We start from the raw sequence: 14,278 nt of genomic DNA on the forward strand, positions 1-14,278 counted from the left end.
GTGGCCAACCTTTTTAAGACCGAAAGAATCAATTTTCAAGAGAAATTGTATTTAATAAGGTTTGACAATGTAACCTTATGTATGTATATAAATAGAGACTTTGCCTCTAAAGAAACACATAACAGTAATAAGAATAGCAAACATTTTTCTTTCTCTCTTTCACATATTTCTCTCTCTTATATACTTTATTATAATATAATTAAATATATTAATATTGATATAGTAATTCTAGAGAATATTACTAGTAGAGTTATGTAATTATATTTCCATATTTTATATTTGTTATCTCTTCTCTATTTATTTATGTAAATATTTTACAACACGTTATCAACACGAAATTCTAACGAAATTTTAGGAAGACTCCAGGTAACAAATTTTTATTATGTCGTATCTCTTTCATGTTGAATTTAATGCTCTTAGTATATCTGGAAATAATTATTTATCATGGTTACTAGATGCTAAAATTCATCTTAATTCAATGGATCTTGAAAATACCATTAAGGTTGAAAATAATACATCCCAGAAGGATAAAGCCAAATCCATGATTTTCCTTCGTCGTCATCTTGAAGTATGATTGAAAAATGAATATTCCACATTAAAAGATCCTGTAGATATGTAGAAAGACCTTGAAGAAAGGTACAATCATGTGATACTTCTTTAAGCCCGATATGTTAGGAAAAACTTTCTCGACCTTCCATGCCTCGAATGTGCTCCTGCAGTAGCAATCGAGAAAAAAGATTTAAAAAATATTTTGAGCTAATTTCTTGTTTTCTTATTGCTGAGCGCAACAATGAGTTGCTCTTAAGAAATCTTGAAGCGCGCCCAGCTGTCGCCGCCCCATTTCTTGAAGTAAATGCGGCAAATCATTACCCCAGAAGAGGTAAATGACAAGGTTTTAGTAGCAAGAAAACTAATGGAAGGAAAATGAATTATGTTCACAAAAAAGGATCTCACCAGAAGTGGGATAAAGAAAGAAACAATGGGCAAAGTAAATCAATTGAGGATAAATGCTTCCATTGTGGTGGAAAGGGTCATTGGTCACGTACCTGTCGTACCCCAAGGCACCTAGTTGATCTTTATCAAGCATCCTTGAAATAGGATGACAAAGGAAAGGAAACAATTTTTGTTTCAAATGATGAAAATTTCACCACTCATTATGATGTATCTAATTTCTTTTAGGATTCTGAAGGAAATATTGACTATTTGATCAATGATGGAATAGTTTGATGTGTGTATGTGTTTGTTAAGTATTCATATGAATACTTTTACTGTACATGTACTTCTACTCATTTTATTATCATTTGTTTTTTAAAAAAATAGCAAGGACATATTCTGAAGATATTTGCCTTGCGGATAGTGCAAGTTCGCACACTATTCTTAAAAGTGATATATATTTTATCCATCTTGTGCCAAAGGAAGAATATGTTAATACTATTATTGGCTCAGGCAATGTGATAGAAGGCTCTGGAAGAGTTATAATTTTGTTTCCCGGAGGAACAAAATTTATAATAAATAATGTACTATTATCTACCAAGTCTCTGAGGAACTTGTTGAGTTTCAAAGATATTCGCCGAAATGGATATCATATTGAGACAATGAATGAGGAAAATTATGAGTATTTATGTATCACAACTCATGATTTAAATAAAAAGGTTATATTAGAAAAGTTATCCTCACTTTCATTTGAGTTGTATTATACCAAGATTAGTGCAATTGAATCACATGCCATTGTAAACCAGTAGTTTACTAGCCAAATAAATTCATAACTTGGCATGATAGATTGGGTCATCTGGGAACAACTATGATGAGGAGAATTACTGAAAACTCCCATGGGCATTCACTAAAGAACCAGAAGATTCTTAAATCTAGTGAATTTTGTTGTGCTGCATGTTGTGAAGGGAAGTTAATTTTAAGGTCATCACCAGTAAAGATTGGATTTGAGTCTCCTGAATTCTTAGAAAGGATTCAAGGTGATATATGTGGACCTATTCATCCACCATGTGGATCTTTTAGATAATTTATGGTCCTGATAGACGCATCTTCGATATGGTCACATGTGTGCTTATTATCTTCTCGCAACCTGGCGTTTGCGAGATTACTGGCTCAAATTATTTTATTAAAAGCACAATTTCCAGAAAATTCAATCAAAGCAATTCGTCTTGATAATGCTGGTGAATTTACTTCCCAAGCTTTTGATGCTTATTGTATGGCTAATGGAATAAGTGTTAAACATCCAGTAGCTTATGTTCACACACAAAATAGGTTAGCAGAATCACTTATTAAGCGCCTCTAATTGATTGCTATACCTTTACTTATGAGAACAAATCTCCCAACCTCGGTTTGGGGGCATGCTATTTTACATGGCGAAGCACTTATTCGTTTGAGGCCAACAAGTTATCATCAGTTCTCTCTTATGCAATTAGCTTTTAGCCAGCAGTCAAATGTTTTCCATTTAAGAAAATTTGGGTGTGCGATATATGTTCCCATTGCACCACCTAATCGCACCAAAATGGGACCCCAAAGAAAATTGGGGATATATGTTGGATATGATTCTCCCTCTATAGTGAGGTATCTTGAAATACAAACTGGAGATGTATTTAAAGCCAAATTTGCATATTGTCATTTTGATGAATCAAAATTTTCAAGATTAGGGGGAGAGAATAAGCTTCCTGAAAAGGAACTTAATTGGAATGCAACATCGTTGATGCATTTAGATCCTCGATCAGGACAATGTGAACTAGAAGTTCAAAAGATTATACATTTGCAAAGAAAAGAAAATGAATTGCCTGATGCATTTTCTGATACAAAGAGGATAACTAAATCTTATATACCAGCGGAAAATGCCCCAATTCGAATTGATGTCCTAGTTGGACAAATTGCCATCGAAGCAAATACACGCCAGAAGCATGGCAGGCCTGTTGGTTCCAAAGACAAAAATCCTCGAAAGAGAAAAAAGGTAAACAATATTCCTGTTGAAAAAGACATAGCAGAGACACCTGCAGTTGTCCAAAATTCGGATATAGTTTTAACGCCAGAAGACGTTCAGGTACCTGAAAATTGTGAAAATGATGAGATCTCGATAAATTATGTCTTTACAAGAGAGAAATGGGACTGAAATAAGACAATTGTCAATGAAATATTTGCATATAATGTGGCATTAAATATCATGCATGAAAGTAAGGATCTTGAGCCAAGATCAGTCGAAGAATGTCGACAAAGGATTCATTGGCCAAAATGGAAAGAAGCCACGAAGGATGAATTAGACTCACTTGTAAAATGTGAAGTCTTTGGACTTGTATTCCGTACACCAAAAGATGTAAAACTTGTTTGATACCGGTGGGTATTTGTGAGAAAACGAAATGAGAAAAATAAAGTTGTGCGCTATAAAGCCCGACTTGTGGCACAAGGTTTTTCACAAAGGCCTGGTATAGATTATGAAGAAACGTATTCCCCTGTAGTGGATGCGATAACATTGCGTTATTTAGTCAGTTTATCTGCATATCATAAACTGCATATGCATTTAATGGATGTGGTAACAGCCTATTTATACGGCTCATTAGATCAGGGTATCTATATGAAAGTCCCTGAAGGACTAAAGATATCTAAACCATCCAATGAATATTTTCAGGGGTTATACTCAATCAAATTGCAAAGATCTTTATATGGTCTAAAGCAATCTGAACGAATGTGGTATAATGGTCTTATTGAATATTTGGCCAAAAACGGATTCAAGAATTATAATATATGTTCGTGTGTTTTCATAAAGAAAACTGCATCTGGATTCATTATAATTACTGTGTATGTTGATAATTTAAATATTATTGGGACTCCTGAAGAGATTTCAATAATTATAAAACCTCTAAAAGAAGAGTTTGAGATGAAAGATCTTGGAAGGACTAAATTTTGTCTCGGCCTGCAAATCAAGCATATAAAAAATAGGATCTTTATTCATCAAACAACATACACAGAGAAGATTTTGAAAAGATTTTATATGGATAAGTCACATCCATTGAGTACCCCAATGATGATCGTAAGATCTTTGGATGTGGAAAAGGATCAATTCCGTCCTAAAGAAGAGAATGAAGATATCCTTGGTCCTGAAGTACCATATCTTAGTGCCGTTGGAACGCTAATGTATATTGCTAATAATACGCGACCTGACATATCATTTGCGGTGAATTTACTAGTAAGATATAGTTCCTTTCCAACCAGAAGACATTGGAGTGGAATCAAACAAATTTTTGATATCTTCGTGGAACGGTTAATATGAGATTGTTTTATCCCTATAGATCCAAGTCACAATTAGTTGACTATGCAGATGCTGGATACTTGTCTGATCCACATAAAGGGAGATCTCAAACAGGATACATGTTCACATATGGTGGAACGGCTATATCTTGGAGGTCTACGTGCTGCAACATCTTCTAATCATGCCGAAATACTAGCGATTCATGAAGCAAGTCGCGAGTGTTTTTGGCTCAGGAGTTTGATCCAATATATTCTGTCATCATGTGGACTGATTGATCATAAGATAGCTCCAACTGTCCTGTTTGAATATAATACAGCATATATTGCTCAACTTAAAGGCGGATATATCAAAGGTGATAGAACAAAGCATATTTCTCCCAAATTCTTCTTTATTTATGATCTTCAAAATCAAGGGACAATTGATGTCCAACAGATCCACTCAAGTGATAATCTGGCAGATTTATTCACAAAGTCACTCCCAAAATCTTCTTTTGAAAGATTGGTACATCATATTGAGATGTGTCAATTTCGAGATGTTAAATGATGTCGACAAGAGGGGGAGACTGTACTCTTTCTTCTTTGGTCAGGTTTTTTTCCATTGGATTTTTCTTGACAATGTTTTTAATGAGGCAGTCCCCATCACCAAAGGATTTTGTACTCTTTTTCCTTTACTAAGGTTTTTTCCAACTAGGTTTTTCTTTAGTAAGGTTTTAACGAGGCATAATCCTAAATGGTCATCCAAGGGGGAGTGTTGTGATAACAATGTGGATGACCATGACTTGCGCGGCCAACCTTCTCAAAACTGAAGGAATCAGTTTTCAAGAGAAATTACATTTAATAAGGTTTTATAATGTAACCTTATGTATGTTTATAAATAAAGGCTTTGCCTCTAACGAAACACACAACAGTAATAAGAATAGCAAATATTCTTCTTTCTCTCTTTCACATATTTCTTTCTCTTATATACTTTATTATAATATAATTAAATATATTAATATTGATATAGTAATTCTAGAGAATATTACTAGTAGAGTTATGTAATTATATTTCCATATTTTATATTTGTTATCTCTTCTCTATTTATTTATTTAATTATTTTACAACACGTTATCAGCACGAAGTTCTAACAAAATTTTAGAAAGACTCCAGGTAACAAATTTTCATTATATCGAAGCTCTTTCATCTTGAATTTAATGCTTTTAATATATCTGGAAATAATTATTTATCATGGTTACTAGATGGTAAAATCCATCTTGATTCAATGGATCTTGAAAATACCATTAATGTTGAAAATAATACATCCCAGAAGGATAAAGCCAAATCCATGATTTTCCTTCATCATCATCTTGAAGTATGATTGAAAAATGAATATCCCGCATTAAAAGATCCTGTAGATCTGTGGAAAGACCTTGAAGAAAGGTACAATCATGTGATACTTCCTCAAGCCCGATATGTTAGGAAAACTTTCTCGACCTTCCATGCCTCGAATGTGCTCCTGCAGTAGTAATCGAGAAAAAGGATTTAAAAAATATTCTGAGCTAATTTCTTGTTTTCTTATTGCTAAACGTAGCAATGAGTTGCTCTTAAGAAATCATGAAGCGCGCCTAGCTGGGCCGCCCCATTTCCTGAAGTAAATGCGGCAAATCATTACCCGAGAAGAGGTAAATGACAAGGTTTTAGTAGCAAGAAAACTAATGGAAGGAAAATGAATTATGTTCACAAGAAAGGATCTCACCAGAAGTGGGATAAAGAAAGAAACAATGGGTAAAGTAAATTAATTGAGGATAAATGCTTCCGTTGTGGTGGAAAGTGTCATTGGTCACGTACCTATCGTACCCTAAGGCACCTAGTTGATCTTTATCAAGCATCCTTGAAATAGGATGACAAAGGAAAGAAAACAATTTTTGTGTCAAATGATGAAAATTTCAGCACTCATTATGATGTATCTAATTTTTTTAAGGATTCTGAAGGAAATATTGTCTATTTGATCAATGATGGAATAGTTTGATATGTCACTACAAGAAAAATACCCATTCAGGTACACTTGAAAAGTGTAGTCAAAAATGAAAAAAAGTGATGCCTTAGGCAAAGGCTATGCTTTTTAGGCTTCAGAGATGCTTTTGTAGAGGATGCCTATACCAGTGTTGCCTATTCTCAAAGGCTACACTTTTCTGTATCAAATGATATGCTTCTGGCCTTTGAGAATAGGGTACGCTTTTTAGGTGATGCTGTTTAGGACCAAAGGCTACGCTTTTCAGCACTAGTGGTTACTAGAGTTCAAAATAATAGGCTACACTTTTCAGGACTACTGCATCACTTTATAAACGTAACAAGTAGTATACCCATAACTACTCTATATAAGTGTAGCCTTTTGCCCCTCATTTTTTTAAATTTCTGTTTATATATATATATAAACAGTAATTTCTAATAATATTTTTATTTAAATCTAATATTTGAGAATATATATATATAATTATATATATAATTCTATATTTTTAATTAAATTAGTTAATTATTATAAAATAAAAATAAACAAATACATATACCAGACAATAATCTTTAAATAATAAAATTTATCTTAGAATAAGTATACTCATATAAATCAAAATATGCATGAAACCGCACACTTAGAGTTTACTACTAATAAACTAGAAAAAACCAAAATATTATATCATTCAAATGTATCTTCTAATAAAAGACATCATCATCAACCATACATCTTTCAATTTCTAACACTAGCTCCATCTTTGTTAATAAACCATCATGATAGGCATCTCAATCTTCACTCACATCTTCAGAATTAGCCTGCATAATTATATAGAAAAATAATTATGTTTTGAAAAAGTACAAGAAAAAAAAATAATTAGCATATTAAAAACTAAAAATTTTCAAATTATTGGAACATAGAAACTAAAAACTAAAAATTGTATACCCTTTTTCTTAAAACAACAATCACATTCAAGGGGATACTATAAGTCATCATAAAGGACATAAAAAATCGAATCATAACACAACTTCATACTAAATGAGAAGTAAAATAAAAAACTCAAGTGCATTGTGCAAGTGACAAGCAATAACATTTTTCTTCCTTTTTGGTTTTAACATTATAAGAAGATCAAACTTTGTCCCGGAGGCACCAAAACAGGGTATCCAACAGTATATTAACACAACAATGATCTCGGAGCAACACAAAAGCACAACAGAAGCCACAAATATTGGTCCACTCTAATAACAATAATAATAAAATAACATAATGAAAAAACAAAACCGGAGAAACCAAATCACAGCTCCTTAAATTTCAAATCAAATTAAAAAGATTTGGCAGCCTCCTAAGTTCTAACAAATACAAATTTTAAACTCAACGGCAGATATTCAGAATCCTAATTAACAATTAACAATATATAAACAAATATTATGGAATAAGAAAGAACTGCTCATAACATATCTATGTTTGGAATATGAGTTGATCCATGAGCGCTATTCGCATCAATTGGAGAGTGTTCGGTGTTTTGTAACAAAGCCTCAATTTCTTTCAGCCTCATTCCAGGTTCAGATTGTTGAACTAGTAACTTAGTCATGTTTCACAATCCATGAAGCTCAGCCTCTTGGTGTTGCTGTTTGGAATCTTGATGCTGCTGTTTGGCCTTCATGTCTCCAAGTTCAGCTTTCAAAGATGTGACTTGCTCTTGGTGCTGTTGCTTGAGTTCAGAAATTTCTGCATGCTTTCTTAAATCACTTCGTGTAACAGATCTTCCATAGCACCTAACCCGACCTGGTAGGTCTTTTCCAAATAAAGACTCAAAAGCTTCCTCATCTGTTTCACCAGCAGCTTGCCGGTTTTGGAAGTCTTCTCTTCCTGATTAGAAGAAACATTTAAAATAGAATTAGTTACTATATCCCAAATTTGATTTATAATCATTAATAATTAAATGAACTCTCATACAATTGCATCTTGTGTTTCCTGATCAACTTCCTTCTTTTTCCGACTTGTTCGAGTAGCAATGAACATTTCAAACCTTTTTGGTTCGTCACTTGTTTCCTTTGTCGCGCGCTACAAAATAAAGCCTTAAATAAGTAAGACTATAACAACATAACTAAAATTAACTAAACAAATGCCAGCACGAATATTAAATAAGTATACCAGAGCCACTCGTACTCATGCACCTTCTTCATCATCCGTGTCATCATCAACCACCATTGGGATTGTCCATTCCCCGTGATTAATCCATGTTTTATATCCCTTAACAAATCCGTCAGCGACTAAATGGTCAAATACCACATCTCTTCTATACCACTCAATGTTACAACACCTCTTACAAGGACATTGAATTTGTTGTCCTTCTGGTTCTCCCTCAGAGTATGCAAAGTCTAAAAAACTAATAACACCATTGATATTCTCTTCACTATACCTCGGTAGATCCATCCAATCCTTCGGCATATCACAAAACCTAACCGATAATTTATAAATTTTTTAGGAGGAAAATTTATAAGGGGTCACAAAGTGAAGATAACAAGAATAGAGGAGGAAGGGTGTTATGAAATATAAGGGGAATGGGCAATGAAAAGGACTTTCATAGCCTTGTAGTTAGGTTGGGAAATAGTTCCTAATCTTAGAAGTAATTCTCTAAACATTTTACTAGAAACTCATTGAAGTAAAACAAATAAAGGAAAACAAAGAATTTATTGTGCATAAATATTAAGTTAAATTGCAACTTCAAAACTAACAAAACAATCGAGGTGGAGCTACACATGAATTAATAGTATAATCATAAAGTGAAAAGAAAAAGTATGTATTGTGCCTTGCCATGACACGATCAACGTTTTGACAAAATCCACTTGGGAGCTTTAACCAAAAACTTCAATCTGTTTGTTACCAAATAAAATTCTAAGATATTAGAGTATAATTATATTTAGTCTTGATTTATTTTTATAAATTCTAAACTGATATATTTAAAATGTAAGGAAAAAAATTAAATAGTAAAAAATGGTAGAGCAACCTGTTGTTGTTATCATAAATAAAATAAAATAAAATAATATAACAAGCTAATATATATTGCATTTGGTTATTACAGTAGTTGACAAATTAAAATGAGTAAGTAATGAGTGTGTGCGCTCAATTTATTGAGAGAGACAAAGTGACTCAGCTGGGTTGCCACCATTCTATTTTATTTGTTTTTCTTATTTTAAATTTTTTAGTATTTGTCCGCTCCTCATAACCAAGTATGATTATGCTGCTAAACTTATAAAATAATTCTTTTTTGGGTTAAACATTCCTGACTTTATCTAAACAAGCAAGGTTTAATTCCAACTCTCACAAAAGATAGTATACAAGTTAATTTTAAGTATACTTGGCATTAATTAGTAAATGCATGACTATAAAAATATTATTTATATATTAAAATTAATTATTATATATTTGTATATATATATTATTTAATTTTTTAATATATATTTTTATATTAATAATTAATTTTAGTAGTGGATTTTAATATTTTTTAAACATGGTTGACATGACTAATACGGCAAAATGTTACTAGCTAGTAGCTACGGTTAACAGCCAATGCGGTTTTGGACTGGTAAGCAAAAGGTGCAATATTGATGTAACCGTGTAAGTGATATAGTTACAATATGCATATTGTGATGAATTGGTTATTACAGTAGTTGACAAATTTCATATATATATACAGTTCCAACAAATGAATTTGCTATCTATATATATACATATGTATGAATCTTGAAAGGATATAATTGAAAGAAAAAGAAATTATAAATTAGTACCAAGTCTATGAGGGAGACAGATAGAGACACAATGTTATGTTATGATTTGTGAATTCATGAAATAATTATAATTTAGGAAATAAAGTCAAGTCACAAGGGGCATTATTATAATTGCATCCAAAAATTTCACCACTGCACCTCTGCTATAATTAAACTAAAAACCCTTGATTTTAACTCCTCTTTTGCACTCATATGAAATCCCCAAATTCTACACCCTTGTTATTATTACCAAAAATTCATCTTCCATCCATTGGCTAAACCCAAAATAAGAGGACCAAAAGCCACCATTTTACACTCATCTCTAAAATGGTTATTGTTGGTACCACAGAAAAAGAATTCAAATCCACCATAATGTTTTAACAGCTTTCACTACCTAATTTCCATATCAATTTAGAGTAACCATTTGTGTATTGGTATCTGTGGAACTGGTTACATGATTCTTTTAATTAGATATTTATGGAGCAATTAGTGTAAACATAATATATCCACCCAGATCCAGGCATCCATATATTTTAAAATTATTCATTATAAGATAAGATGTAAGTTGAACAAATATACATTGTTTTAGCAATTATTAATGGTATTGTTCTTCTGGATCATAAGAATTATTATAATGTAGATTCAGGTAGGAACTTAAGAACTAAAATTGTAATAACAATGTGAAGTTGTTCTTGTGTTATACTGAAAGGTAATGTATATCAACAAGGAATTAAAATGAAAGTTGGCTTACGAACTATACATCACTCACCTGCGTAAACGGAATGAAACTCCAATCCTAAATTCACGAGTTCTCCTGCGCCGCAACAATCTCAAATTCACGAGTTCTGCTGCGCCGCAACAATAACAGAATGAAACCCGCAAATTATGAGTTCTCCTGCGTCGCAACATTAGCATGCATGTTCATCAATTCACAAATACACAGTATATCAAAACCCCAAATTGCAACCCTAAAATCGTAACCCTACCCTCTTATATTTTAGAAACCAAAAGAAGGTGAATATGTACCTCCTTGACGATGGTGAGCGAATAAAGACAGGTTTTCAGTCGAGCGAAGAGTCTTCCTGATGTCAACGCCCAGTGAAGAGAACCGGCGTTGAAGATGAGTGGCGGCGTGGTGAGTGGTGAGTGGTGAGTGATGAAGGTGAAGATGAGTGGCGGCGTGGTGAGTGGTGAGTGGTGAGTGATGAAGGTGAGTGGTGGAGATGGTGACGCCGTGAATGGTGACGCCGTGAGCGGTGAAGCCGTGAGTGGTCTTCTCTGATTTGGGGGCAGGGTGATGATGAAGGGAATCGTAGCTAGATAGGGATCGCGCGCGAGTGTTATGTTTTCAGTGGCCAAGTTATTTTTTTTTGCCTAATAAGTGTCTGTACGCATGAATGTATCATTTGATGAAAGGTGAAAAAAATTTACTAAGTGTTAGTTAGTGGACATTTTACTTAAAATACATTAGGCAACACTTTTAAAATACACCTGAAACATGACAAATAGGTTACACTTTAAAAATGTTCTCTTTGGTGTAAAAAGTGAACTCATAACTCTTAAGTTAAGGCTACGCTTTATAAGTGATCTTTATAATATTTAAGGCACCACAAATGTGATTTCTATTCTCCTACAAAAAGAAAATACGGAGAAAAGCGTAGCCTATTCCAAATGTAACTTAAAAAAAGTGTGGCTGAATGGGTGTTTTTCTTGTAGTGTGTGTATGTGTTTGTTAAGTATTCATGTGAATAATTTTAATGTACATGTTACATGTACTTCTACTCATTTTATTATCATTTGTTTTTAAAAAAAATGGCAAGGGCATATTCTGAAGATATTTGCCTTGTGGATAGTGCAAGTTCGCACATTATTCTTAAAAGTGATATATATTTTACCCATCTTGTGCCAAAAGAATAATATGTTAATACTATTATTGGCTCAGGCAATGTGATAGAAGGCTCTGGAATAGCTATAATTTTGTTTTCCAGAGGAACAAAATTTATAATAAATAATGTACTATTATCTACCAAGTCTCTGAAAAACTTGTTGAGTTTCAAAGATATTCGCCGAAATGGATATCATATTGAGACAATGAATGAGGAAAATTATGAGTATTTATGTATCACAACTCATGATTTAAATAAAAAGGTTATATTAGAAAAGTTACCCTCACTTTCATCTGAGTTGTATTATACCAAGATTAGTGCAATTGAATCACATGCCATTGTAAACCAGTAGTTTACTAGCCCAAATGAATTCATAACTTGGCATGATAGATTGGGTCATCCAGGAACAACCATGATGAGGAGAATTATTGAAAACTCCCATGGGCATTCACTAAAAAATCAGAAGATTCTTAAATCTAGTGAATTTTGTTGTGCTGCATCTTCTCAAGGAAAGTTAATTTTAAGGCCATCACTAGTAAAGATTGGATTTGAGTCCCCTGAATTCCTAGAAAGGATTCAAGGTGATATATGTGGACCTATTCATCCACCATGTAGATCTTTTAGATATTTTATGGTCCTGATAGACGCATCTTCGAGATGGTCATATGTGTGCTTATTATCTTCTCACAACCTGGCGTTTATGAGATTACTGGCTCAAATTATTCGATTAAAAGCACAATTTCCAGAAAATCCAATCAAAGCAATTCATCTTGATAATGCTGGTGAATTTACTTCCTAAGCTTTTGATGCTTATTGTATGGCTAATGGAATAAGTGTTGAACATCTAGTAGCTTATGTTCACACACAAAATGGGTTAGCAGAATCACTTATTAAGCGCCTCCAACTGATTGCTAGACCCTTACTTATGAGAACAAATCTCTCAATCTCGGTTTGGGGCATGCTATTTTACATGTCGAAGTAATTATTCGTTTGAGGCCAACAAGTTACCATAAGTTCTCTCCTATGCAATTAGCTTTTGGCCAACAGCCAAATGTTTTCCATTTAAGAATATTTGGGTGTGCGATATATGTTCCCATTACACTACCTAATCTCACCAAAATGGGACCCCAAATAAAATTGGGGATATATGTTGGATATGATTCTCCCTCTTTAGTGAGGTATCTTGAAATACAAACTGGAGATGTATTTAAAGCCCGGTTTGTGGATTGTCATTTGATTAATTAAAATTTTCAACATTAGGGGGAGAGAATAAGCTTCCTGAAAAGGAACTTAATTGGAATGCATTATCGTTGATGCAGTTAGATCCTCGATCAGAGCAATGTGAACTAGAAGTTCAAAAGATTATACATTTGCAAAGAATAGCAAATGAATTGCCTGATGCATTTTTCGATACAAAGAGGATAACTAAATCTTATATACCAGTGAAAAATGCCCCAATTTGAATTGATGTCCCTGTTGGACAAATTGCCATCGAAGCAAATACACGCCAGAAGCGTGGCAGGCCTGTTGGTTTCAAAGACGAAAATTCACGAAAGAGAAAAGAGGTAAACAATATTCCTGTTAAAAAAGACATAGTAGAGACACTTATAGTTGTCCAAAATTCGGATATAGTTTTAACGCCATAAGACGTTCAGGTACCTGAAAATTGTGAAAATGATGAGATCTCGATAAATTATGTCTTTACAGGAGAGAAATGGGACCAAAATAAGACATTTGTCAATGAAATATTTGCATATAATGTGGCATTAAATATCATGCATGAAAGTAAGGATCTTGAGCCAAGATCAATCGAAGAATGTCGACAAAGGATTGATTGGTGATAAACCCCAATTTGACGGTTTATCTTGTATTGAATTTAGAGTATTTTGATGACCTTTTCTCTCATTTAACCTATGAATTAGCATGGTTTTGTAATCTCTCCCGTATTTGTGCTTAAGTGTAAAAACATGCTTTTTAAGCCTTATTTTGATGAATTCTAATTCCACTTTGATTCCATAAGATGGCTTGATATGTTTGCTAGTAATTCCAGGATTGAAATAGGCTAGGCATGGATCAAAGGGAGCAAGGAAGGAAGCATACAAGTGGAGAGAAGCATGAAAAGTCAAAGAAGTGAGATCAGCCAAGCACGCGCACGCGCACAAGGCGCTCGCGTGCACATTGCAGATCGGCCAGGGGCGCGCACGCGTACCGTGCGCGCACGCGTCGAAGTCGGCACATGACTTCATTAAAACAACACGTGCTTGGTGCTTTGGAAGGGTTTCTGAACCTATTTTGGCGCCAATTGCTGATAGAAAGGAATAAAAGGATCAAGGATTGAAGGGGGAAAGAAGTTAGTTTTGACCATTAGTCATAGTTTTAGTTTTAGA

Source organism: Arachis duranensis, chromosome 5, assembly GCF_000817695.3.
Source record: "Arachis duranensis cultivar V14167 chromosome 5, aradu.V14167.gnm2.J7QH, whole genome shotgun sequence".
Taxonomy (NCBI): Eukaryota; Viridiplantae; Streptophyta; class Magnoliopsida; order Fabales; family Fabaceae; genus Arachis; species Arachis duranensis.